Source organism: Aedes aegypti, chromosome 3 (genome assembly GCF_002204515.2).
Source record: "Aedes aegypti strain LVP_AGWG chromosome 3, AaegL5.0 Primary Assembly, whole genome shotgun sequence".
Lineage (NCBI taxonomy): Eukaryota > Metazoa > Arthropoda > Insecta > Diptera > Culicidae > Aedes > Aedes aegypti.
This window is the reverse complement of record NC_035109.1, coordinates 298,196,839-298,224,049: the sequence shown is the minus strand read 5'-3', so window position 1 is coordinate 298,224,049 and position 27,211 is coordinate 298,196,839. Positions and strand designations below refer to the sequence as shown.

Sequence of the window (27,211 nt, the reverse complement as noted above, 5' to 3'; positions counted from 1 at the left end):
TGTTGCAAGTTTCACCCCTGTTGCAAGTTACCCCGTTTGACGGTATCTTCTTGCTAATGTGATAGAAGGGGGAGCACTTTGACATATCAGAATGTTTGACACCCATTAACAATATAGTTTTCACTAAATTCCACGAAAGTGTTCATTTTGCCCCGATATCTTCCTACCAGCCTGGATTTCGATTTATATCTATTATAGGCTTTGATAATGACCAGTACCTAATAATATTTGCACATTTCGACTTCAAGTAAACCGACTCTCATTCAAAAGACCACGTATTAACTGATCAGAGCTGCCAGATAATTTGATAGAAAATCTGTATCTACACAGTATTAAAAATTCATGTACATTTAAACTATTTTTAATGCACATGAAGGGAATGCCAAGAATAGCGTAAAATTCTGCTAACATTGAAATTTACAAGCTTCGATTTGGTTGGGAATGTGAATTTTAATCATCGTGTAAATTTACATCACGATGTGTTATTGAGTATGGGTTATGATATCCGAAAAGAAAAACAATCAACAAGCGGGGAAAACGAAGTGGAACAGCCGATACATATTTGTTACGTACCTGAGGACAACCATATCATTCTTTTTTTAGATTAATTCTTTCAATAGTAAAGCAGAAACTCGTCGTGTTTAACTAATCATTTTATTCATTGAACATCTATGTTTTAGAAAATGTATGCTTGACCGATACACTAGCCGGGAGGCAGATGCACAACAGCTCCAATCGCACTCAATTTATGCGTTACCTGCGTTCCGTACATGCTTAGCTGGTAAATCCCCTGCCACACACTGTTGAATTATTGAATTTTTATTTAAAACCACCAATGTACTATATAAATTTATGAAACACTTCCAATGTTGTTATTCGTTTCCGTACACTTTCAAACATGGCTGACAGCTGCTGCGAAGCTCTCGCCGGTGCTGATCGTCAAAAAATATCGTGTAAAATTAAGATAATGTTAGCTGAAATTTAAATGCAATGCATAGGAGTTGAACTAAACCCTAGAAAAACTCACAATGATGCTGTAATGTTCAATTACCTACAAGGAGAGAAGCGTGTGCAACATAAAACGCACATTTTTACGCTAGATGTACGGTTACAAGTATCACTTTTCTATGATATTCTAAATTGCGCTTGGGTTAATATCCAGATTTTTTTTCTGTGTAGCAGGTTAGAAAATCTGTGACCATACAAAAAAAATCTTGAAACAGAATCTGTGTTCCATACAACTTGAACCTGTTTCAGAATATAAACATCAACCGCGAAGCTGTTGTAAAGTTTCCAAAAACGCGCGTTTGCCCCAAACTCCACGCAGCGAATGGTCTAGGAAAGGTACAACCGCGTTTGATGAAATACCGCACTGTTATCTTTCATAAACCACGGACACCGCGTGTCCTTTTGAGGACATGCGATAAAATTTATTTGAAGTTTGTCGACGTGAACTTCGTTATGATTTTTGTACCTATTTTTTTGTATTTATTTATGAAAAATATCTGGAAACATTCATACGTCGATATAGCAAAAACTAATGCTCAGTAAACATTTCAAAGTATTCTATTCAAAATTGAAAAACTGTCAATCCAACTTCAAGATAGATGAAAATTGACTTTTAAAGTTTTTTTTTCAGCAACTATCTAAGTATAGTTTTATTTAACAATATAACGTCAGATCAACTTTTTTTTCTAGTTATTTCCAGAAAAACATTTAAATTGTGTTAATATCACCGGAAAAATAATCATGAGAGATATATTTTCTCAGAAATCGCATAAATTTGACAAAAAGATGTTTCAAATATATGTATAAGTTAAGCTAAAATACAGCATTACTGACCATTCATTTGAGAGTTCGCGGCTTCGGTCGATATTTGCTCTAGTTTGAACCACTGTGCAGTGATGTGCATGAAGGGCTCTCGCATTGCGATTTCTGTGTGCGTGGGCAGCCGCAGCTTGGCGGTAAGTAGATGGCGCTTAGTAAGTAGCCATCACAGCACAAGTGAGTGAGTGCACTAGGATGGTTGGTAGCGGGTATTGTTTCGCGAATCGGTTCAGATTTTAATTGCGCTTAGACTCCCGAGCGGTTCGGTCGTGCTTTTTAATTACTCCGGACAAAACGGCGGTTACTTACTTGATTGAGGTGAAGGTATTGTTCGATGACGGTTTTCGTTGCAATCAGCGGGGTGAAAAGTTAAGTTTTTAAGTGGATTCCTCTCGATTTCCAACTGAATCGTTTTCGCCCGTGAAGATGATTACAGTGCCTTTTAGGTGTAACAAAAAGAGAAGAGCTACTTACACAGTGCGTAACAAGTGATATCCTAGTGCATTGGGCATTTAAAAAGAAAATCTATTCTGAAGCGAGTGAAAGTTTATAGGAAAAAAGCTCAACTCAAGAGAAGACAAGTGACCCATCGATTGTTCGAAGAAAGTTCTCTTGATTGCTATTGGCCAAAGTCGATTGATTGTTCAACTGGTTGTCCAGAAGTTGTGCGATAAGAGAAATCGTTTCACGGTTACGTCAGTGAATTTCAAACACAGTTCCAGCGTAAATCACGTCGCCAGCCTCCACTTTGACCGTTAGATTCGGTGCAGATGCCCAAAAAACCTTAAAGGTAAGTGTGACAAATTGGCGACCAACTTTAAGTCACCTGACCTGGGGGCGGCCATCATTGTTGGTGGCAATCGCCATATGCGTGGAAGGCTAACTCAACTGCTCCTCCGATCACCATCAGAAAACACTCGAGTGTGTCACCTCACCTCTAGCCGAGACGGTGGCGATTGTAATCATCACTGCTCCACAATGCGGGTCCTATCTATCTTCAATTTTTTTTTTCGTTCGTTTGTTCGTTTCAGGCAAAAGGTTTTTGCGACAATAATATAATCAAAATGCTATATAGAAAATTAAAAACTGTTCCTTGATCTATGGAGCTGTTTTCCATTACAATTATATCTTTATATAGTGTAAATCCTTTTCCATATACACTACCCGCCAACAGAATGGAATGCATAATCGATTATTACAACAACTTGAGTATTACAACACTCTCGAAAAGTTTACAATCAGCATAACAACAAAATGCCGGGGTTCTGAACTTTTTGAGGTGCTGCAATATTCAAATCGAATGCTGCAATAATCGTTGATGCGATTCCTTACTTCTGACGGGAGGTATGAAAACGAATTTGCTAACATCAATGGAACTTGTTCAACCACAAATTTTCCAATTTGAAGTGAAAAATTGTTAGACTAAATAATTTTGAAATGAACACCATTCCGGGTGTCCGCATACCGTTTTGATTCATATTACGGACAGCTTCAAATTCCGGACACTTTGTATGAGAAACATTTCATACGAAATGTTTAAATTTTTGCCGTTCGAAAGTTCTCAGTTTCAAGGCTCGTTCTAGTAAGCTTTTTCCATAAATATCTTTGGAAATTTGCCCAACTACCTTAGATGTCTCTTTAGTGGTTTGACGATTTCAATTGATGATTTGACTGTTCCATTAATCATTATCATGAGCTGTCCGGAATTTGAATCAAAATGTCCGGAATATGAGGCAAAAGTGAGGAAGTGTCCGGAATAAGAATCATGAAAAGGCCACACATTTTGATTTATTTAAAATTATTCAAGTTGCGGAAACGTATTTTTTACCCACCATTTGAAAGTTAAGGGCTTCCCACGCTCGATAACGCTAAGGAATCATACAAAATGATTTATTTTGTAAGCTCTATGCTGGGTTATACTTCACTGAGGCCTTAAGTGTCCGTAATATGAATCAAACCTGAACAACAAAATATGGGAAAAAATATCTTCTATTGAGCACAATGAAAACATTCATGTTTACACACTTAAATTATTTTACGGATTCCTGTAAAATCTTAACAGCTGAACAGTTCGATGAAATAAATTAACGGAGGACGGTAAATCATTACAGTATTCGGTGAAAAATCACCGGAATCCGTAAAATTTCGACGGAATTACGGTGTTTTATTTCACCGAACTGTTCAGTTGTTGAGATTACGGTGAAATTCACCGTAAGAGCTTAGTGTGTATGCGCGTAGTTTGATGAATTTACCATGCCCTCCGCAGCTGCGGGTCATATTGACGTTCAATGCCATAAAACAGTGCCCACTTGCTAATCACGAAAATCGTTGAAACGGGAAATTATCTTGTTAAATCAAAAAAGTTTTTATTTTCTAATAAAAGATTGGTTTTACAAAGGCGAAACATATGTGTCCAAAAAATATGTGTCAAATTAAAGTGCCCACTTGGCATTTCCTTCTTTTATTGATATTTTATTTGGTCTGGTTTTCGTCACAAACCAGTTTTTTGCTGTAAAATACTTCTGAGATGGGTTTTGAAGTAATTTGTGATAGTCTTGGGGAATTATTGGTAAATCCTGCTCAGTTGTACTATTATAGAGTGCTGTACGAAGGCCTAATCTCGCGTGTTCAGAATCAATCGTGCTCCAAAAAGATTTTCGTGTTCAGATGAGGATGGATTACCAGCTGGTGAGCTCGATTCATGCTTATGATAACACATTTTTATCGTGCCAGCGCCACAATTATGCAATTTTCATACGGCGGTTCGTAACTACAAGTGTAGACTAAAACTTTTGTTTATGTTTTATGTAATTTTAATATTCATATAAATTTAATTAATAAACCTATGAATAGGTCGACATTATGAATAAGCATAAGCATAAGCATAAGCATAGATGACCGTACAATTCGTAGTTGCTACTCCGTGATTGACCAGAACAATCGAAGTTGCACAGGGAATTAATGAAAGGGGCTTGGGATTAGCTTACCATTCTCCAATGTGCACAAATCGAGAGCTCAAATTTAAAAGTCCATAACGGCGCCGGCCACGTCCTTACGGTCATCGGGGAATGGAAGGAATGTTAGTGTGACTACCGTTGTTACTAGAGACCGAGATCACCTCTGCATCTCCACGGTTGTCATGGAGAGGATATTGGGTTAGTGGGATAAGGTAAAGATCTGGGAGTCACCAATGTTTGGTGATGCGATCCATGATATAATCACGCCTAACCGGATTCGCGAAATAATTCGATAATCGCATTAAACGCCGAACAAGTGTTCGTCACTCGCCCACGCAAGAGCAAGCGACGCGATCAATAGATCAAACACTACTAGCGATCCGCGGCGCTTTTTCATTTCTCTGAGCGAACGACGCGCGACAAGTTTGATCCTGCCCCCATCGCCCGCCCCCGCAGGAGCAAGCGTCAAGGTCGAAGGATCAAACACTACTTACGAACCGATCACTTTTTCACCGCTTCACTACCGACGCGCGACATATTTGATCCTGCCCTCATCACCCGCTCCCGCAGGAGCCAGCGTCAAGGTGGAAGGATCAAACACTACTAACGAACCGATCACTTTTTCACCGCTTCACTACCGACGCGCGACATGTTTGATCCTGCCCTCATCACCCGCCCCAGCAGGAGCAAGTGTCAAGGTCGAAGGATCAAACACTACTCTATTCAAAAGATGTTTTTATTAATGACGAAAACTGAAAATTACATGTATATATTTTAAATTATATGAAACAGGAATAATGCCGACACTTGGTCGGGGTTCTGCTAAACCGCACCAAGTGCCAAAAGTATTATTTTGAGATATTTAAGTTTAAAGTTCACTCATCTGTGAGTAAATCGCAAATATCTCTTTTGAAAATTTCACCGTTCACGAATGACTAACAGGGTCCAATAAGTAACTCAAGATAGAATATTCAAAAAAAACATCAAATATTTTTCATTTAACTAGATTCGATTTCAAATCAGGAGGTACTCAGTGCACTCTGGCTGAACAAAAATTGAAGAAAATGGTTTTCAGTTCGGTATGGCTGAATGTGTTTCATGATTTCCGAGAACAAAGAAAAAAAAGGAAAAAAAAGGGTTCATATCATCGCTCTACATGTTGGAATGCTTGTCACAAATGTTTATGTACTATGAACGGAAAATATTTGTAATTTTCCATAGAACTGGCCAAAATGTAGTGGTATGAATTGGTACAAGCCAATTCGTATTCTAACGTATTCTACCGACTTTCTCTTGATGGATTATCTATTTCAACAGAAGATTTATTGAACCAAGTCCCTCACGCATTCAAAGATTTGGAAAAGACAATAATGATGTAGTTAAAAAATGTGACGATCGAAGAAAACCATGAATTTGATCTGCCAGAGCGCACCAAGTTACTCCCATTTAGCACACTTTGGCTGAACAAGTTCACGATTATTTATGTGAAGTGCATACCAGGAATGGCATGCATTTCACCATTCCCGTTGTACATGAAACTGCTTGTACTATATTGTTCAAAAATAGTCATAAAAGCAGAAAGTTGATTGATTTTTTATGACTCTTTGTTAGGGACAACGTAAAAAAATATTAATCGGGATTCGAACTCGTGTCCTTCGAGTGGTGATTAGGCGTGCTGCCTCTCGGTCATTTTGAACTGTTGAATTAAGAGCGAATAACTCGAAACAAGCTGTGCGCGATCTGATCAAGGAGGCTTGATGCTGAAAACAGGTGAAAACGTCATTTTCTGAACAGCTAAAGCGCACCAAGTGCTTCCAAATTATTCAGGCAACATCAAATTCAAATGTCTTGTTATTTCATCACGGTTCCTGGACCATATATATAAAGCGAAGGCAAGCGTTTAGCGAATGTTGATATCTTTTCTTCATAAAAAAGAACGATTTTTATAGAAATGTTACTTGGTGCGGTGTGGCTGAACAAAATTTCAATGATATTAGATCAGCACCACTGAAACAATACTGTATTTTACAAAGCCGTTAACTTACATGACATACTAAAATCCTATGGTGTTGTTACTGTATGTTGTCCGGAATGACCACTTAGCAATATTTAAGGAAGAATTTAAAAAAAATACCGTCTTTAATCAGAATACTAAATAACCTCCAATGACAAGCTAAGGTTTATGGTTCGCTCTGGTTGGATACAATTTCAGTTTTACATATCCTGCTAGAGAAATATTTTGAATTTACTCAACGAGGGATGGTTCAAATTATTCGATATCTTAAATGTAGATAGGTTATGATAATCTGAATCCTCTAGTGTAAATAACTCATTTTTGAAAAAATTGGCGTTTGGTGCGGTTTAGCAGAACCCCGACCACTTGTAGTGACGAACTATACATAGTTTGTTTGAAAATTACATATGAGTATTACTGTGCATTTTGTCTCGATATCTTCTTCTTCTTCTTTCTGGCGTTACGTCCCCACTGGGACAGAGCCTGCTTCTCAGCTTAGTGTTCTAATGAGCACTTCCACAGTTATTAACTGAGAGCTTACTATGCCAATGATCATTTTTGCATGTGTATATTGTGTGGCAGGTACGAAGATACTCTATGCCCTGGGAAGTCGAGAAAATTTCCAATCCGAAAAGATCCTCGACCGGTGGGATTCGAACCCACGACCCTCAGCTTGGTCTTGCTGAATAGCTGCGCGTTTACCGCTACGGCTATCTGGGCCCCCGTTTGTCTCGATATGGTACAAGTTTTAAAAAATACGGCAACATTCACAATGTCGAACAATTCAAAAGATAATTTTTAATAACGTATAAAAGAGACAAATATATGTATATTGAAATTGTATAAGAAAAAAACATAATGCCGACACTTATAGTGACGAACCATACAAAGTTTGTTTTAAAATTACTTAAAAGTTACGCTTTTCAAGAAAATATGTGGTATCACAAGAATGAAACGAACTCACCAGTTGGTAATCCATTCTCGACTGAACACAAAACTGACACTGACAGCAAAACTTCTTGGCGTCCCGAAAACAAACCGTCTTGCTTGTGCCTTCCAAATACCTACCCAGCAAGACGCTCCAAAACAGAAAAAAAAAATCTTAGGAGTCGAAAACACGCGCGAAACCGTGAGCCAAATCTATCGGACGACGCAAAACCGAACTGTCCTGCTTGGGCTTCACGAAGCACCCTATGAATAGGTCGACATTATGAATGTCGACATACTCTTTTAATCTTCTACCAATATTTTCTCACCGCGAGACAAAATGCAAAACTAGTTTTAAGTAAGAGTCGTATTTTTCCTCTTATCAATGGATCGCATTACCGCCCAGACAACCTGAAGTCGCATAACAGTTTACGAACGAAGTCGTTTATTTACACGGTGGATGATATCGTTTGATCGATGAGTTTTCTCGCATAAAAAGATATTTTATGAGTTCATATGTACATCTCGTTTCGTCCCGTATACTCGTACAATGTAAGTCGGATCAGTCCGTAGCAGCTGTCAAATCAACTTTGTTATCATAAATTAAGTTGGTTCGCAATAAAATTTACTCACTCGCAATGCATGTTACTTTTCATCATATAAAATATGCACGTACTTATATCGCCTCCACTTTTGTGCGTATAAGGCCTTTTCGCAGCATCTTATTCGTGAAACTTTGCGCATATAACTATATATTGCGCATCGCATAACGCAAAGGGTGATTTGACTATACGTACATTCTGGTTGACTGGGCGACCAAAGGTGACTCTCAGATCTTTTCCTCCATCACCAATAAACACCCTTCCCGTGATGATTGTGGAAATGCAGCGGTATTCTCGGTCTTTAGAAGCAAAAATCACAAACATTGCTTTCCCATCTCAACTGACTGTAAGGACTCGGCCAGCGCCGTTGTTGATCAATAATATGAAATCTGCATAAAAAATGCACTTCGAGAATTAGCGGAAAGTCCCATCCCTTATTCATTTAGATCGAAGTGCAATTCTTACCAGTTCTGATCAATCACGGAGTAGCAATGATATGACAACCATATTTAAAAATCGCCTGGATACTGAATTCAAACTCGAGACCTTCCAATCGTCAGTGGTATGCCTTCCCAACTAACAATTCAGAGCCACAAACAAGCATGCATGTTCAATTATTGTTCAATAATGGTAATGACAGCTGAATAAAAAAATTGCTCTATAAAGAACTGAGAAGGAGCTTTTTCAACACAAACTTAGATCAATGTTCAACGTTATGCATTAGAATGAACAAAAGTTGAATCGCCACTTATTAAACGTTTCCAAAGATTCTCATTCGACTAGTCAAGATTGTTTTACAAATGAGCTGAACAAGACATGTTTCCCCCAATTAAAAAGCCAATATTCCACTAAACAAATGTATATGTATAAAAGGACATTCAGAAGACGAACTAACATTTAACTTGCGTCGCACTTCAGCTATTCCCACATGTTTAACATAAGCATGAATAATAGCATAGCATAGCATAGCATAGACTGACTGTACATGTCAATGGTTGCTACTCCGTGATTGATCGGAACTGGTAAGAATTGCACTACGATCCAAATGAATAAGGGATGGGAGTTTCCGCTTACTCTCGAAGTGCAATTTTAGCAGATCTAATATTATTGATCAATAACGGCGCCGGCCAAGTCCTTACAGTCAGTTGGGATGGGGAAGGAATGTTAGGGTGTAATGATTGTTGCTTCTAGAGACCGAGAATACCTCTGCATCTCCACAATCACCACGGGAAGGGTGTTTATTAGTGAGGGAGGAAAAGATCTGGGAGTCACCTCTGGTCGGTGATGCGATCCATGGACAAGGGGGAAATATACGACTTGTATTTAAAGCTAGTTTTGCATTTTTGTCTCGAGAAGTTTTTGGAAAAATACGTCAACATCTATAATGTCGAACAATTCAAAAGACGTTTTTATTAATGACGAAAACTGAAAATTACATGTATATATTTTAACTTATATGAAACAGAAATAATGCCGACATTTGTAGTGACGAACCATACATAGTTTGTTTGAAAATTACATATGAGTATTACTGTGCATTTTGTCTCGATATGGTAGAAGTTTTAGAAAATACGTCAACATTCACAACGTCGAACAATTCAAAAGATTATTTTAAATAAATAATTTTTAATAATGTCAAAAAGAGAAAAATATATGTATATTCAAATTGTATAAGAAAAAAGCATAATGCCGACACATATAGTGACGAACCATACAAAGTTTGTTTTAATATTACATAAAAGTTACGCTTTCAAGGAAATATGTGTTATCATAAGCATGAAACGAACTCACCAGTTGGTAATCCATTCTCGACTGAACACAAAACTGACACTGACAGCAAAACTTCTTGGCGTCCCGAAAATAAACCGTCTTGCTTGGGCCTTCCCAAATACGTACCCAGCAAGACGCTCCAAAACAGGTGAAAAAAAAAAAATCTCCGGCGACGAAAACACGCACGAATCCGTCAGCAAAATCAATCGGACGACGCAAAACCGAACTGTCCTGCTTGGGCTTCACGAAGCACTACCCAGCAAGACGCTCCAAAACAGGGAAAAAAAAAAAAAAATTCTCCGGCAACAAAAACGCGCGAATCCGTCAGCAAAATCAATCGGACGACGCAAAACCGAACTGTCCTGCTTGGGCTTCACGAAGCACTACCTGTTTAACATAAGCATGAATAATAGCTGAATAAGTATCTTATAAAATTCTAATTCAGCTTCAGTATATTATAAGAACAGTTGATCCAATAGAGGCCTAAATGACGATTAACAAACACATTGTTCAGCAATAAATAAGCCTTGTAAAAGCGATCACATTACAGCTAAATTTGATGAAATGGACAAAATATCCGAAATTCGTGTTGAGTTCCGAATGCATTTCAAAGCTCATAAATTATTGTTTCTAAAAAAAATTGAAATAGCTGTTCAGAAAATAAACATGGTCAGCCTCCAGAAATACAGAATTATTATGAAAAACAAAAATAAACATTTAAGCTAAGTATTCCGATTAGGAGCAAAGTACTGACAAACAAAGCGTGATATTGATTTGATTGACATAAGAGATACAATATCTGAAGACAATATCAAAATTTTGTTCCTGGAACTTCTAAACCTATGAAAAATTTGATGTACGCAGATTTAATGAATAGCTCGCAGCTATTGGTAAAATCTTGCAGAATCTAAATATGACATGCTAATTTTGGTCTAGTAATTTATTTTAGATATCATTTCCAGATATTTTATTCATATATCTATCGAGTTAATATCACTTTTAGCTATCCATATTATATTTTCTATTGCTAAGCTTTTTTCACCTGCTCGGGATATTTTTCCGTACAACAAAAGTGGAAATTTCTTTGACAGAAATGATTAAATAAATTTCTATAGCGAGCTACATTTGAAATTACATTTCTTCACAACTGAATGAATACTGCGATCTAAGAAAAATGATTTACTTGGCCATCTCTGAAAATAAAAATCCCACGCATCAAGATATTCGAATATTCTTCTATTCAGGTGGGTTCTGAGGACTAATTCTTCAAATGATTCAAATATATTCATCTAGAGAACTTTTTCTTCAATGCATAGGTTTATGAAAAATACAAAGAAAAATAATCAAACTATGATTCATAAAATTATTTAAGTTTATGAATTAGTTTTGAAAAAACTAAAACTTATTATGAAATTAGATCAATCATTTCAGACTGATTTTACTTTGTGTAAATAAACATTATTTTGACCAACATCGACATAAATTTTCTCACTGTGCGCTTAAAATAGCCGACTGAACTCAGCTTGGCTCAGCACTAAACAGCAGCTGAATAATAGGCTTGTTCAGTTGTAGATCAGCGTACCATGTGTTTATTAAACGTTGTCGAATAGAAGCTCAAACATGGTCAATATTCAGCTATGAGAAGTTTATATTTTGCACTGGACGGTATAATAATCAATTCTAGGATGGCGCAGATGGCAAGGCATACCGCTGACGATTGGAAGGTCTCGAGTTCGAATCCAGTATACAGGCGATTTTTAAATAAGATTGTTATACTATCATAATAACAGTGCACACTACATTTGTGAAGTGCCAAGAAAAATATGTTTTTGTTTTTATTAGTTTTTAATTATTTTTGGACCAGCCGTATAAAAGTTGAACTAAATGCTTGTAAAACGTTTTTGAAGCTTAAAAATAAAGTTGGTATTCAACGACATGCTTTAAAGTTTCTCCAAATTTGTGTGAACAATGCTTGAACAAAGGTTGGCCATGGAAATTATTAAAATGTTATAAAACATGATGCTGGATAAAACTGCCATAATGGTGTTTGTTGAATGAGTGAATGTTAGTTGGGTTGCCATCTGCGCCATCCTAGAATTGATTAATGAATCGTCCAGTGCAAAATATAAACCTCTCATAGCTGAATATGGATCTTGTTTTAGCTTCTATTCGACATCGTCTATTCAACACATGGTACGCTAATCAACAACTGAAGAAGCATATTATTCAGCTGCTGTTTAGTGCCGATCTAAGCTGAGTTCAGTCGGCTATTTTTAGCGCACAGTGAGAAAATATATGTCAATGATGGTCAAAAATAATGTTTATTTACACAAAGTGAAATCAGTCTGAAATGATTAAGCTGAATATGCATCGAAGCCAAAAGTCAAATTTTCAAGAACACAAATCTAGAGAACCAGACAGCGCAGCGATTCGAGCTAAAAACCTAATCGATTGATCACACGCTGGTGGTGACCAATCGAGTAAGTTTTCAGCTTGAACGGATGTTTAGTTCTCTAGATTTATGTTCTTGAAAATTTGAGGTTTGGCTTCGATGCATCTTCACCTTAATCTAATTTCATAATGAGTTTTAGTTTGTTCTAAACTTCAATTTGAATGATTCATTAACTTAAATTGAAATTCATTTATTTTATAAATTATATTTGTATTAATTAATTATATTATTGATTTGTATTTATCATAAACCTATTATGAATATATTTAAATCATTTGAAGTGTTCTGAGGACTATGCGCCTGAATAGAAAAATGTTCGAATATCTTGGGATATTTTTTTCAGAAATGGCCAAGTTATCATTTTTTTTAGATCGCACTATTTAGTTGGGAAGAAATGTAATTTTAAATGTAACTCGCTATAGAAATTTCCACTTTTCTTGTACGGAACAACATCCCAAGCAGGCTAAAAAAGCTTAGCAATAGCTATTTATAATATGGATAGCAGAAAATGATAATAACCTGAGAGATATTGTCGCGCGTGTGGGTCACGCGACGTGTGACTCGTTCCCGACATAACTGTCATAATGACATGTGTGGCGCTGCATTCTTACGATGTTTATGAACACAGCGCACTATTTAAATATTAGTCTCGACACTTGAAGATTGAGAAAAAATATATTAAAAAAAAGGTTGTCCTTATTTATGTTGGATCCATAATATAATATATAAAAGATATTGAAATGATATCTAATATTAACTACATACAAAAAAAAAAAAAAACAAACAAAATTTTGATGTTGTCTTCAGAATTTGTCAATCAAGTCAATTTTTTTTTACTAGTTCGTTTATTTGGGGCTCAAATGCGTGTAACGCTTTACGGAGCCGAAGTTCATTTTTGTACTATTTACAATTTATTTACATTTTCATTACCAAAGTTAGTATGGGATGGAGCCAGGGTACTCGTGGCAACTCGAGGTTAATGGTCACAATTTTGAAAGGGAAGGACATGGTAAGGATTGGGTTTAGGGTTCTCTGCAGCTCATCCGGGAGGTATAGCGTGGTAGCTCTATTATCGTGTCATGGCGTTGGTACCAATTTCTTGCCGGTATTCGTCTGCCGGATGGCCAGGATCCTCAATCCAACACAAAAGGGACAACACAGAGAAAAAAAAACTGGAGAAGAGAACACAAGAGAATTAAACTTTTATACAAGACAAGCGAAGGAAATCGTAAATTGCGACCATATAAGTGAAATCGCGGGTGCCCAACACATCTCTAACTGGAACATAGGGTTGTCTACCTCGGGCCGCAAGGGTATCCAAAAGTTGCGCTCTGGAGGCGTCCATATCCGGGCACTGCCAAACTACGTGATCGATGTCATCATAACCGGAACCACACCTACTACAAATATTGCTCAGCGCGAGGTTAATCCTATGTAGATGTGCATCTAGCGAGTAATGGTTGGCCATAAGTCTTGACATCACGCGAATGAAATCTCGACTTATGTCCAAACCTTTCCACCAGGCTCGCAAGGAAACTCTAGGAATTATGGAATGTAACCACCGTCCCAGTTGGTCATTTAGCCAATCGCTTTGCCAACCGTGAAGAGAATTTTGACGTACTAAATGAAAAAATTCATCGTGTGAAATTCGTCTATCATAAATCTCACCTTCCTCAGCGCCCACCTTTGCGAGAGAGTCCGCCTTCTCATTGCCATAAATTAAGCAATGTGAGGGGACCCATACAAAGGTAATCTTATATGATCTTTCGACCAGTGCACACATCTGCTCTCTTATTTTTGTAAGAAAGTAAGATGCATGCTTTACAGGTTTCATCGATCGGAGAGCCTCAATAGAACTGAGACTATCCGAGAAGATGAAGAAGTGGTCTGCGGGCATGTTTGAGATCATCCCCAAAGCGAAGTTGATTGCTGCCAGCTCAGCAACATAAACCGTGCAAGGTTCCTGAAGTTTTCGGAAGGCGGAAGAGTTTTCATTGAAGACACCGAAGCCAGTGGATCCATTTATACGGGACCCGTCAGTGAAATATCTCCTGTAGGAATCGACATTCTGGTACTTTGCGTTAAAAATACGTGGGATAGTAATACATCGAAGTTGATCTGGAATTCCATGAATAGCTTGTTTCATGGATAGATCATATTCAACAGAGGAACTGTCATTGGTGAAGCGTACACGTGGGGGGTTGTAACATGGAAGGCTAATGTCAGATGACATGTAGTAGAGATAAACTCTCATGAATTTTGACTGAGCATTCAGTTTGAGCAATTCTTCGAAATTTTCGATAACGTGTGTGTTGCTCACTCCACACTTAATCAGTATTCTTAGCGAGAGCTCCCAGAATCGGTTCTGTAGCGGTAAAACCCCTGCCAGAACCTCTAGGCTCGCATTATGTGTTGAGTGCATACACCCTAAGGCGATACGCAAACAACGATATTGAATTCGTTCCAATTTAATCAGGTGGCAGTTTGCTGCTGAGAGAAAACAGAAAGAGCCATACTCTAGAACAGAGAGAATGGTTGTTTTATAGAGTTTTATGAGGTCTTCCGGGTGAGCACCCCACCATGTTCCGGTAATTGTTCGTAGAAAATTGATCCTTTGTTGGCATTTTTCCGTTAAATGCCTAATATGGGTTCGCCAAGTGCCTTTTGAATCAAACCAGACCCCAAGGTATTTTGAAGTCAAAGACTGGTCGATGTCTGTTCCCAAAAGCTTAAGCTTCAGTTGGGCAGGATTCCGCTTCCTAGAAAATACAACCAGTTGAGTTTTTTGCGGAGCAAACTCGATCCCTAAGTTTCTAGCCCAAGTGGATAGATTATCAAGGGAATTTTGCAATGGTCTTTGCAGGATTTCCGCTCGTGGACCCTTCATAGAGACCACAGCATCATCTGCAAGTTGTCTAAGCGTGCATGGTTCTTCCAAACAGTTGTCAATATCTTTAACATAAAAATTATAAAGCAAGGGACTCAGACATGAGCCTTGGGGAAGGCCCATATAGCTAATTCTGGAAGTTGTCAGTTGACCGAGAGTGAAGCTCATGTGTTTTTCTGACAACAGATTGTACAAGAAATTATTCAATATTCCAGGTAATCCACTATTGTGCAGGCTTTCTGACAATATTTCTATGGAAACTGAATCAAAAGCGCCCTTAATATCCAAGAAAACCGAAGCCAATTGCTCCTTGTCCGCAAAGGCTAGTTGAATATCTGATGAAAGCAACGCTAGACAATCGTTTGTTCCTTTGCCCTTGCGAAAGCCAAATTGTGTACTGGAAAGCATGTTGTTTGATTCGACCCAGTGATCGAGTCGGGATAGGATCATTTTTTCTAACAATTTCCTTAAACATGATAACATAGCGATCGGGCGGTACGAATTATGATCAGACGCTGGTTTCCCAGGCTTTTGAATAGCTATTACTTTGACCTGTCTCCATTCAGGTGGAACAATGTTGTGTTCCATGAATGAGTTGAACAGGTCAAGCAACCGTCTTTTAGCGATATCAGGGAGATTTTTAAGAAGATTGAACTTAATCATATCGCTTCCCGGAGAGGAGTTGTTTGATGAAAGAAGAGCCATAGAAAATTCCAGCATAGTGAATGGTCTATCCAAAGCATCGTCTCTTGGAGTTTCCCAAAAAGGCGGATGAGCTGGAACTGAGTCTGGACAGACCTTTTTTGCGAAGTTGAATATCCAACGATTGGAGTATTCGTCACTCTCATTTGAGGATGAGCGGTTTCGCATGTTGCGAGCCACTCTCCAAAGCGTCGTCATTGAAGTTTCTCGTGAGAGGCCATCGATGAAACGCCGCCAATAGCTACGCTTCTTCGCTTTAATAAGATTCTTCAGTCTTTTTTCGAGCTTCGAGTACTCTAAATAAAGTTCTGAGGTACCATATCTACGAAAAGCTTTAAAGGCATTAGATTTTTCTCGATACAACTGAGTGCATTCATCATCCCAACCAGGTGTGGCTGGTCGTCTTTTGAAGGATGCACTTGGAACTCGTTGCTTTTGGGATTCTAATGCACTTTTATAAATCAATTCTGTTAGGAATCGATACTCATCCAACGGTGGGAGAGTGTTGAATGATTCGATACCAAAAGTTACCGCTGATGCAAATTTTTGCCAATCGATATTCCTAGTGAGGTCAAAAGGAACCTGAATTGACTGTTCTGACCTTTCACAATTAGTTCTGATAGAGGTTATTATGGGCAAGTGATCACTACCATGGGGGTCATCGATCACCTTCCACATGCAATCGAATGATAGTGAACTTGATCCTAAAGACAGGTCAAGACGGCTTTCTTTGCCGTCGGATGAAATACGTGTCACTTCACCTGTGTTCAAAATGTTCAAGTTGAAATCGTCGCATAAGTCATAGAAAATAGCCGCTCTATAATCGTCATAAGATTCGCCCCATCCTGTACCATGTGAGTTCATATCACCCAGTATTAAAACTGGAGATGAAAGCATAGAGACTGCATTCCAAAGATGACGGCGGTTTATTGAAACTCTTGGAGGAATATAAACAGAAGCTACGCAAAGATCTTTACCCTTTACGTTTATTTGGCAAGCAACGATTTCTATGCCTGGATGAGTCGGGATGGGGATTCTGTAGAATGAATGGCACTTTTTGATCCCTAAAAGCACACCCCCGTAATTATCATCTCGATCCTGGCGTATAATGTTAAAATCGTAGAAGTTAAGATCATCTTCAGAAGAAAGCCATGTTTCACAAAGTGCAAATATATCACAATCTGAATTGTGAAGCAAAAACTTAAATGTGTCTAATTTAGGTTTTAGACTATGACAGTTCCACTGTAACACAGTGATCATATCTTGTACCTCACTCGATGAATTATCCATCGAAAGATATGATCGAAGCAAGGAGGGGCCACGAGATAGTCAATTCCCTGAGATACTCTTCTATTGCGGGGAGAAAAAGGTCGAGTATGCCTCTGAATGAGTCTGAAACTCCGAGGGCATCACATATGCGATCCACAAGGGCCGTAAAAGTTATCAGTCCTCGCTTGGCCCGGGGGGTTTTCGAGGAAGAGCGAGGAACTTCAGTAGCTTTTTTCTTGCTATCTTGTCTAGAGCATCTTTTCGAAGTATATTTAATCGGCGGAGGCGGGGGCGGCAGATCTTTGCTGCAACACGGAACGGAAGCATCAAAGACCTGTTTCTTCGGGATTTTCAAATTTGCCCCACCTCCTTTAGAATTCGGCAAACTTTTGAGGGAAGATTTCATTACCTTACGGCGCAGTCCCGGAGAAGATGGAGACTTTCGTTTTCCGGGTGCGTGTACCTCCGAAGAATCTCCCCCATCGGTTTCGTCGTCGTTCGCTTCGTCGGAAGACAACTCTTGAAAAGAGTTACCAACTGGGATGGCTGATGAAGACTCTTTTGCAGGCGGATTTAAAGCTTTCACCATTTCCGCATACGTCTTCTTGGAGCGCTTCACAATGGAGCGACTCTCATTTCGAATGCGCCTTTTGTATGCCGGGCACTTCTGCAAATCATGAAGATCCTCACGACAGTAGCTGCATTTTTCAGCATCCTGTGTGCAATCATCTTCCAAGTGAGCTTGGTTGCATTTGCCACAACGGGGCTTGTTGTCGCAAAAGCTAGCACTATGACCAAGCTGTTTGCAGTTGGTACAATTGAATACCTTCGGCACGTAAAGGCGCACTGGGTAAAAAACACTATCAATGCAAACAAATTTCGGGAGAACGGAACCAGGAAAAGTTACACGAAACGAGGCTGACGGCGAAAACACTTTTTTATTTCCTTCCATGGAAACTGATTGTAATTGTTTACAATCCAGTATAGCCACATCAGGAATGGACCGGTTCTCAAAAACACCTTTGCCAGTCTTAATGTCTTCGCATGTCAGACTCGCGTCGATAATTTTCCCTTCCACCTCGACCTCTCTGGCAGGTATGTAGATAAAATACTCCACAGTAAAAGCCTCATGCTGAGCAATCTCATTCGCTGCTTTGTAACTAGGTGCAGTTACACGCAGCTTGGATTGCTTCACTTGGTGAATAACGGTCCCAGGATATTTACGCGTCAGCTCTCTAGAGATCGAGAGCACATTCAAAATCTTATTTTTGCGCCGGAAATAGACAACCCAAGGCCCAGCCGAAGACGGTTGATAAAACCGCGTTCGAGCAACGAGATCTTTAGGAGGCGTATCGCCTCCATCCGATTCGTCCATGCGGGATAAAAATCAACCGCAACCAAATAATTATAAAAAAAAAAAACAATAAAGTAAAAAAAAAAAAAAGAAAAATAATAATAATAAAGTACAAAAAAAAAAAACAAAAAATGCTTAAAGTTAACTTATCAGTGGGCTATTTTGTACACACCTCCCCTATACGGGCAAAAAAAAAATAATACCAAAAAAAAAAAAAAAAATATATCGAGAAAAAAAAACTTAACCGATTAGGGCTGTTTTGTACAAGCCTCCCCTATTCGGGCAAAACTGGCACCGGGAGAGAGACAGAAGTGAACCGAAAAACAACCTTGAACTCAACCTTGTTTGTTCGGAGATGCGAAAGCAATTCAAAAGGATGTGGAGTAGGTATACAATTGATACTTATCCGTTCCCGTTCGATGACCGCAGCTGGTCTTCTACACCGTAGGTAGGCAGAAAAAACGTGTCGTCGTTTTGCTGCTGATGCAAACGGGGAATCCAATCACCAGGGGATGATGGTGACAATATCTTCTCGTGGCACGATACCAGTTGACCCTTGCCAATCTGGTTCGCTTCCTTCACGATGCGCGGTTTAAAGCACTACGGTACAATACTGCACTGGTAAAAACCACACGGGCGGTGGAAGAAAAAACCAAAAAACTACCGACTGCCAAAAACTGAACTGGCTTGTTCAAGCGCACAGCAAGGAATGTATCAAGTCAATATCACGCGTTGTTTGTCAGTACTTCGCTCATACTAGGAATACTTAGCTCAAATGTTTATTATTGTTTTTCAAAATAATTTTATATTTCTGGAGGCTGACCATGTTTATTTTCTGAACGACTATTTAAAAAGTTTTGAGAAAACATAAGTTATAAGCTTTGAAATGCATTCGGAACTCAACACGCATTTCGAATATTTTTCCATTTAATGAAATTTAGCTATAGTGTGATCGCTTTTACAAGGCTTATTTATTGCTGAACAATGTGTTTCTTAATCGTCATTTTGGCCTCTATTGGATCAACTGTTCTTATAACATACTGAAGCTGAATTAGGATTTTATAAAATACTTATTCAGTTCTTATTCATGCTTATGTTAAACATGTGGAAATAACTGAAGTGCGATGCAAGTAAAACGTTAGTTTGTCTTCTGAATATCCTTTCATACATATACATTTGTTTAGTGGAATACCGTCAAACGGGGCTTCTTTTGACATTATTTCCACATTCTTTAACTTTGAGGATTTGTAACTCTTAGAATTATGGATAGATGTTGATAATTTTTGCCTATATTTAAGATGTATATGTACGTAACAAATGTGCAAAATATGAGGCAAATCCATCAAGAAATAACAAAAATGCTTGATTAGCGAAAAAAGTGTGTCCTTCAAGACAAAAAAGGGGCTACTTTGGACATTTTCACAATTTGCTAATGAAATGATTTTTCCTTATAACTTTCAAACTGATTCAATAGATTGTCATCCACTGTGATGTTATGGAACGTTTTTCATTGATAAACTTAATGTAGAAAATTGCAAAGCTAGAATCAATTACACATATATAACAAATTTAAACGAAACATGCCATTCACTATTCTCAGTTTGCAGTATGAAACTTAAATTTTCAACTTCCTCTTAAATGGAACTATCAGTTACGAATGCTTGATTTTCAAGTTAACATAAACGAACGACGTAACTACTAGGTACTACGATGATAAATGAGTTATGTACAAAAACTCTTTTTCTTCTATTCTTACTGTTACATGAACGATATGTTGAAGGATCACATTAATACCGGTAACTAATTTAATACCAGTAAGTTATTTTCATTAAAAACGCAATCTATGAAGTAAAGTTTAGCAAGATCGTAAAGAAGTAAGTTTGCTTTTGTAATATGCTTTTTTGCAATTTCTCATCGTAATAGGCTGTTTTTCATCACGCCAATCTGTGATGAAACGGCCTACTTTCCTGCACTGAAGTATGCAGTGCGGGAATAGTCATTACCTAACTGAAACCAGTGCTGTAATGATTCATTACGCAACGCTTTCTCATTACGCAACTGTTTTGGGTAACGTAATGAATCATTACACAACAATTTTTCAGAAATTGTGAAATGATGGTGAATGCATTCCGATATAATTTCTGATACCCTCAAGTGGTCTTCTACGAAATTGCAAAAAATGTTGTACGTAACTCGTTGCAGAATGATGATTTTTACAACACTCGTCGTAATTATCCTACTCGGCAAGCCTCGTAGGATAAATTTACGACTCGTGCTGTAAAAATCATCATTCTGCAACTTGTTCCGTAAACTACTATTAGCTTCTTAGCAGTTTAGAGCTGGCTTAAGAGTAGTTTAATTTAGGCATTTGAAGGATGCAACTGTTCTGTACTACAATTTCATGTAAAATATGACGAAAAATAGTTTTTTAGAGATTATGTTGTGAATTTGGCATTGCTACATATTGAAATATATGTGTTTTATGTCTATTCACTTTTACAAACATTTATTTTATATTTTTATGTTGTAAAATACACAAACCAAAACATTATAATAAAATAAAAGTCGCAAAAATAAGACCTTTGATAAATTATTTTAATAAAACAACAATTTTAAGCAAAAAAAATCACAAGATTTTCATGAAATATGACGATTTGATAGTTTTGTGATGCTCCCAATAAGTTTCCAAGACATGGGTAAAATTCAAACAATGTTTGTATAGCCAATGTTTTATACCTTGTGAATATTTATTCGGGCTTTTTTTGAAATGTGTTCTTGTTTATCCTGTTATTGTTGATGTTGTGCCAAGAAAAAATCATGCCTAGCGGTAGAGCATATATTGGTTAATAAAAGTGCTGAAGACACAAAATAGCTCAGATTAATATTTACGCTGCTAATAAATACAAAAGGTGAATGTCCAAAGTAACCCCTGGAATCAAAAGTAGCCCCGTACGACGGTATTGGCTTTTTAATTGGGGGAAACATGTCTTGTTCAGCTCATTAGTAAAACAATCTTGACTAGTCGAATGAGAATCTTTGGAAACGTTTAATAAGTGGCGATTCAACTTTTGTTCGTTCTAATCATTTTAATGCATAACGTTGAAGATTGACCTAAGTTTGTGTTAAAAACGCACCTCAGCTCTTTACAGAGCAAAATTTTTATACAGCTGTCATTACCATTATTGAACAATAATTAAACATGCATGCTTGTTTGTGGCTCTGAATTCTCGCGGAACATTACTAAAGGACCTATCTAACATTGAGAGGCTCTCTTTGTTTACTTTCTCTTTCATTAATAACTCAATCACATTAACCTCTTCTGTTGCGTTTTTTGTATGAAACGCTAGTCAAGGAAATTGACTTTCGATCTATGGTGAAAGATTTCCCAAAATCTTTAGTATTCAACTGTTATAATGGAAAGAGAACGAGAGAGGAGAGAATCTCTCATATGTACATAGGTCCTTTAGTAATGTTTCGCGAGAATTGTTAGTTGGGGATTGCACTCAGAACACGTGCAAACAACGTGCAAAAAAAATCGGTGACGCCAAAAAAACGATTTTTCTGATGAAGATGTAAAGAAGCCAAAACTCAAACCTTCAAGAGCACAAATCTAGAGAACCAGACAGCGGTCCAAGCTGAAAATCTGATCGATTGGTCACCACCAGCGGATCAAGCTCTCGGCCGGATCCGCTGTCCAGCTTTCCAGACCTGTGCTCCCGAAAATCTGAGATTCGGCTTCGATGCATCTGCACCTACTGCTTGAGCTTTAGCGAAGCACTGTCCAGCAGAACGCGTGCAGAATTAATAGTTCATTTCCACAATTTGAAAAACTGCACCAGTCATTTCACCAGCCGAATGTAGTACCGCCGTGCGGGGTGACATTGGGCCTAGGGGGTGACTTTGATCGCCTCTTTCGATGCTTCTCATGGCTAGTAGGTTCACCGAATAGCTAATCTATGGCCATCTATTGGCTATTTGTAATGTATTCTTGAAGCTTGACACATTGTTTTCATTATTCTGGCATTAGCTTGCTGTAAAAATGTTGGCCCAAAGTCACCCTTATGGACCAATGTCACCCCGCACGACGGTATGCGGAGACAATAAAAACGTGATAGATCAATTTTCAACACATCGGTTCGCGCGCGCTGCCTACTGCGATCTCTATCTTCAAATAACAATTGTGGCATTTAAGCTTTTTCTACAATCTTGGTGATTAATATTTTGGTTTCAAAACTGACTTGATTTTTTCAAGAACTGGTAATCAAGATGTTTTTAAGTTTTAAAATAAAAGATTTTTTTAAGGATATTAATTTTAAAGATTCAAAAGTTACAAATGGAATAAAATACCATAAAAAATGTATATTCTAAAGAGACATTAGTAGAAATTTTTGGGCGAATTACTTATAGAAAAGAGCCCAGAATGAAGTTATGCATGGGTTCGAATAGCGGTGGTCGAGGATATTTTTGTAAAGGACGCTTACACATGCAAACATGTTCAATTGGCTAAGAAAGCTCTCAGTTAATAACTGTGGAAGTGCTCATAAGAGCAATAAGCTGAAAAAAGGCTCTGTCCCTGTTGGGACGAAACGTCAGAAAGAATGATGTATAAAAAAATCTTTATTATCACTTCCTAAAAATAGTATTGATGGAATGTAAAAACAATGTTTTCATCCGTAACGATATTTGAGGAATGATCATGAACGGGAAATATCCTAAATATTCAAATTCAAATATTTAGTTGGAATCTTATGGTTAATTATAAATTATTTACAATTTTCCACTCGAAGACAGACAATTTGTTGTTTTGCCAGTACCACTGAATTATTTGATGGAACCATCTTATTTATTGATGGAACATGTTACAAGTTATAATGGTGAATAAACTGCTTTTCTATGAAGCATTTTCATTTTTTTATTGGGGCATTCAACAGGTTGCCGTTCGTTTTGTGTCATGAAGTATTAGGTACTTTAATGAGCAAATGGAGGCAATGATTTGAGATAAATAAAGTCAACCGCCTAGTGGTATGTGCTGTCTTGGCTGCGCACCGTATGAGGGGCTGGAGGACGATGTTTTTCTCTTATCATCTCACTATTATACTGTTTGTATTACCTGCTGCTGCCGCCGCCGCCACAAACCGTCTGTATTGGATGATAAAATGTTTGTACATACCCATCTACAGGCTGAGTATTACGTACGAAGTGAAATAGTCTTATTTTGGAACTACATGGGTAGATAGTATTTCGATCGGAAATGCGTCTGTTGATAGCACTTCTAGTCTGGCGAATTCTTTTTTTTTAATTATTGCTAGAAATTTACATATATTTTTTTTAGAAAATCTAAGCCTTTAAACCGTATCACTTGTATGCAGTAAAATGTCTTTATCCACTTTTTAATAGAAAATCAAAACTTTGTCTTCAGAACAAGCTTTTGTTCTTCAGACAAATTTTCAGGCCAGCAATGTTGTATGCTGTACCAATATGAACCAGCTGTTGTAATACCAGAAAGAAATCTCTGCAGAGGATTCAAAATAAAATTTTGAAAATCATTCTGAAGCATCCTCCTTGGTATGATACTGATGAGTTATATAGAATATCCAGTGTTGAAACATTGGAACAAATGTCAACTATTCTATTGCCACAACTAATGCGTTATATATTTACGTTAAGTTAGGTAAAGTGAATTGAAAGCGTTTTTTTCTTTTATAAGCAGGTGATATCAACTCACCTTTAAAAAAATGTTAACTGCTACGGTAAATTAATGTAATATATTGTTAACAAAATGTTGAAAACTTAATTCAGTTTTACCAAATTGAGATGATAGTGTGGTCTAACACAGCACACCTAAATATAAGACATGAATTGAATTTTTTGTAAATTTATCTTTTATCTTGGTAAGTTTGTATTTATTCAAGGTAGATTCATTTATGAATGCCAACTACAATTGCCATGCTGTTTACCGTTTACGAGTTGTTACCGAAGGTAGTCAGCATCATCTCATTAACTCACTCTCAGACCTATGGAGCGTGGTAAGTCCTAACACTTTTCCCGCCAAAGCCATTATCTTCAACACGCACGTGCTCCCACTAACCATCACACTGACTGATCCATTTAACTACTAATGGTGCCCGTAGCGTACTTGCTAAAAGTTTTAATGTTTTTCATTTAACGTTATGTGCCTTAGAGTTCAATCCCTTCGGGGTGTTTATGGGTGGTACTTGGTTTGTTTTTGCTAAATAGTTCCCGTACTCATCAACTACGATCAGCAATGAGCATTAAAGATCCATATCAATTTCTTATGGTTTACGCTAGATAGTTTGTACGAGAAGGTGCGCGGAAACTTGAACTTGAATATTTATACCGATAAGTGATGTATGAACGCTGATATATCTGTGAATGGGCATCGCACTGCAATTGTAATGGTAGAAGATGCAATGATGTGTACCGAATTATCATATCCAATCATTTACATTGATACAGCCGAGTACTTCTGACGAAGATTCCAATATGCACGTGAAGCAATGCACTGTACCTGTAGACACCACATGTGGTTCACTTTACATTCCCGTAACAAGATCTCGATTCAGACTGCTCGACGCATTCTCGGTTGGTTACGGTTGGAGTCGGCGCACGATTTGGATCGAATATTTTCACGTTTCGAGTGGAATTTCTCAACTACGACAAGCATTTCGACTGTTTCGGCAACTAAACATAAATTTGGGCACGCCATACTTACACGACCTGCCGCAAAAATCTAGTGCCTCGTGTTGTTCGGTGTTGTTAAGCAGCCGAGCACGTGACAGATGCCCATTGATCCGTGGCCACAACAAAACCGCCCTCAGCAGACGCTCAAACAAACATTTGCCGCCCAGCTCTTGATATGCAACGAAACAAAACAAAGTCAGTGCGGTTCCCGACTAGCAAATCATAACAAGATTATAACATAAATGTATCATGTTCAGATACCATTATCTACCGTTGTTATAAATAATTGAACTATGATAAAATTCTTTACCAATTTTGCATAACATCATTATTTCCGGATATGTTACAATTTGCTTTAGGACATATGAAATAATAAATAACGTAAAACAAATTTTGTTAAAATCTTTTTATTATTAAAATTGAATGTTCGTTTCTTGCATCATTGTAATAAAATAATATCATTGTTTGTTATGATATCAGGTTGTGCTATAATTGTGTTTATTTGTACAAAGAACACTTTCCAAGAACAAATAAGTTTGTTATTGTTAGAGTTATAACCATGGACCAATGCACGGGTTCACTATCTGACGTTTGAGCGGTGCCGTGTTATTTACGTTACCATGGCAACGAGTGAATTCGGCACCGCTCAAACGTCAAATTAGTGAACTCGTGCATTAATCCATGAACCAATGCACGAGTTCACTAATTTGACGTTTGGGTGGTGCCGAATTCACTAGTTTCCATGGTCACATAAATAACACGGCACCGCTAAAACGTCAAATAATGAACTCGTGAATAGGTCCATAGCGTATGTCATGAAAAAACCTCATTCTGTATTACACTACCAAACCTACTAGACGTTATGTGGCCCAGGTCGTTACCATAAGATACGGCTCTGTTTATGATTTTTTTTCACTGTGTTCACGAAAGATGGTAAACCCTGAAGTTACGCGGAATGGCTCCGGGACAAGCGCAAACCAATCGCAAGGATTTTCCAGGCATTCGGGAGGATCAGCTTCTATGCCAGTACGAGAGATTCGTCAAGGATTGGAAAACTATAGTTCTTGGTCTTTTGCCACCAAGATGGTCTTGATTAAAGAAAGGACCTGGTGTGCAGTTAAGGCACAAGCTGAAGGTGAACCGGCAGTTAGCGAAGAAATCTCCGAGAAAGCATTAGCGGACCCATGGAAACAGCATCGATTGGAGGAAACCGTTATTTTCTAACGTTTATTGATGATACATGCAGGAAGGCATTTGTATATTTCTTAAAATCAAAAACGGAAGTATTGGAAGCGACTTTTGCCGAGAACCAGACAGGTGAGATAATCAAATTTCGAATGTCCGATAATGGTAAGGAATGCGTCATTCGTCAAATGAAACAATTCCTACGTCGGTCCGGTATTCATCACGAGACATCCGTTCCCTACAACCCTGAGCAGAATGGATTAGCCTAGCGTATGAACGGGACAATTGTTGAGAAAGCGAGAAGTATGATGTGTGATGCGAATTTACAGAAGCGTTATTGGGCCGCAGGCCAACCAAAGGGTTGGCAGTAACACCAGAAGAAGCGTTTACCGGACGAAGACCGGATTTAGCGCATCTCCGCGTCTTTAGAGCAAAAGTAATGTGTCATGTGCCGAATATTCATACAGCAGTATATTGATAGTAGCAGTTTATGTGGATGACTTACTCATTTTCTCAAACAACGGGAAGCAAATTTGAAGAAACGAGATTCAAAATGAAGGACT

At 37.9% G+C, this 27,211-nt stretch overlaps 1 protein-coding gene across 2 annotated transcripts in view; it reads left to right on the top strand.

Annotated features, from left to right (window-relative positions):
- Positions 1 to 1,983: 1,983 nt before the first annotated feature.
- Positions 1,984 to 27,211, top strand: part of LOC5571884 (cationic amino acid transporter 2) — a 91,983-nt gene continuing 66,755 nt past the window's right edge. The window contains exon 1 of one of the 2 annotated variants that reach the window (XM_021854074.1): positions 1,984 to 2,617. The gene's annotated coding sequence lies outside the window, so the exon portion shown is untranslated. The remainder of the gene's footprint in view (positions 2,618 to 27,211) is intronic. The other variant, XM_021854075.1, reaches the window with a different exon arrangement.